This window comes from Octopus sinensis, linkage group LG1, assembly GCF_006345805.1.
Source record: "Octopus sinensis linkage group LG1, ASM634580v1, whole genome shotgun sequence".
In the NCBI taxonomy this organism is placed as follows: Eukaryota; Metazoa; Mollusca; class Cephalopoda; order Octopoda; family Octopodidae; genus Octopus; species Octopus sinensis.
The window spans coordinates 166,949,360-166,951,859 of record NC_042997.1 but is presented as its reverse complement, the minus strand read 5'-3'; positions in this window follow the sequence as shown (position 1 = coordinate 166,951,859).

Sequence of the window (2,500 nt, the reverse complement as noted above, 5' to 3'; positions counted from 1 at the left end):
GTCATCTAGCTTATTCCTCTTGTAAGCGTTTTAGTACCAAAGATAATCACAATATTTCGCTGGAGTGTGTAGCGAGCGCTATTGGGCTTGCCGCAAGCCATTTTAATTTCTTTGTTGCAGCCGTTTTACTGGAAATATGTAGCTAATGGAAGAGGCATGAACATCACCATCTCCTATTTTCTTATTTCTTTATTGCCCACAAGGGCTAAACATAGAGGGGACAAACAAGGACAGACAAACGGATTAAATCGATTACATCGACCCCAGTGCGTAACTGGTACTTAATTTATCGACCCCGAAAGGATGAAAGGCAAAGTCAACCTCGGCGGAATTTGAACTCAGAACGTAACGGCAGACAAAATACCTATTTCTATTCTTTTACAACCCACAAGGGGTTAAATACAGAGAGGACAAACAAGGACAGACAAACGGATTAAGTCGATTACATCGACCCCAGTGCGTAACTGGGACTTAATTTATCGACCCCGAAAGGATGAAAGGCAAAGTCGACCTCGGTGGAATTTGAACTTAGAACGTAACGGAAGACGAAATACCTATTTCTTTACTACCCACAAGGGGCTAAACACAGAGAGGACAAACAAAGACAGACAACCGGATTAAGTCGATTATATCGACCCCAATGCGTAACTGGTACTTATTTAATCGACCCTGAAAGGATGAAAGGCAAAGTCGACCTCGGCGGAATTTGAACTCAGAACGTAGCGGCAGACGAAATACCGCTAGGCATTTCGCCCGGCACGCTAACCTTTCTGCCAGCTCGCCGCCTTACAATTCCCTACTTTTTGTCAACTGAAATGCAGAGGTCTTGCGTTGTCTTACTGCATAAAAGAATACTCCATGCCGAGTATTCTTGCCGAACGATGGCTTACATCCGCTCCAGCTGTTCGAAGTACAGGTTAGCATCGATGGTTCGAATGTTCGAAACGAATTGTAGTGAATTATCACCACATAATTCCCCCAGAGTATCTACCTTGTGTTCCAAACATCCATGTTGCGTAAGCTGGCTTTTTGTCTAGCCACTTCTTGTGTATGTTAGTATTGCGGAAATATCTCCCTTAATTGTTACCTGTTCCGATCCATGATTCACTTCCTGCGCTTGCAACACTTCATCAAGCAGGAGGAGGTGGAAGCTTCAGTGAAGTTCTTCGCCTCGAATGACAAGAACTAGTATCAGCGTGGGATCAAAGAACTGGCAGAAAGGCAGCTTGAGATAGTGCAACACGAAAGCCTCTACTCTGAATACTACTCTGCTTTTGTTGTAACTTGACGAACAAGCAAACAAGTTACCAAAATATTGCAAAACTTTTGCCTAAGGACAATCTCAAAGGTACCCTCCTCATATTTACAACAAAATGTGATTTGATGAAGAGTTATTGTAATTTCTAACAGATCAAATGACAACGTATTTCTCCCTCACTGGCTCAAATTCTCAAGGCTGTTTTTCCCCGCTGGATTGACAAGTAATTCATCGTAGTTTAAAATAGTTTTCCTTTAACATATATAGTAAAGATTCCATTTCTTTCATAGTACTAATGTTTCTTGTTTATTATTACTGGTTATTGTTAAGGATCTGATGATTTACAGTCCCTTTGTATCACACCCAAAGTTGTATTTGTGGTTTCCCCTTTATAAAAACAAGACTCCATCTACCTGAACGGGAATGTTGCTAAATCCTGAGTAAACAATTACGTCGTTGACATTTAGTTTCGCATTGAAATTTGGTCCTTTCTGCATCTGTACAGGAAATAGTTGATTCGCCCCGTTTTCTCTCTTCCTCTGTCTTTCTCCCTGTCTCCCCCTCTCTCTCTCCCTCTTCCTCTTTTCTATTCACACTCCCTCGATCTGCCTTTTCTTCTTTATACTTTATAAGGTTTCACCCCATTCTCTCTCTCTTTCCACCTACCACTTTTTTCCCTTTCCTCTTGTTGCTACTTCTTTTTTTCCTCTCTTTCTCTCACTCTTGCTTACTTCCTGTCTCTTTCTCTGCTTCTTTCCTCTATCTGTCTCTCACTCCCTGTCTTTCTCTCTCTCTCTCTCTCTCTCTCTCTCTCTCTCTCTCTCTCCTTGTCACTCCTCTCGATTTCTCCATGTGTGTGCGTGTGTTAGTGCGTGCTCACTCGTGTGTATGTGTGTTTGCATCAGTGTGTGTGTGTGTGACGCGCGCGCACGTGTGTGTATGCGTGCATATGTGTGTATGTGTACATGTGTGTGTGTGTGTGTTTTTAATTATTGTTAGATGGTTATCAGATGGTTATAAACACTAGCGTGCACGCACGATGTCGCTAATTTTTGTGATAAAATTCTTTTAACATTCTTATACTACATATTATACATACATACATTCAGACAGACAGACAGACGGAACGGACAGACAGACAGACAGCCAGACAGACAGACAGACAGACAGACAGGACAGACGACAGATAGATAGACAGACAGACAGACAGATAGACAGACAGATAGATAGAATAGATAGATA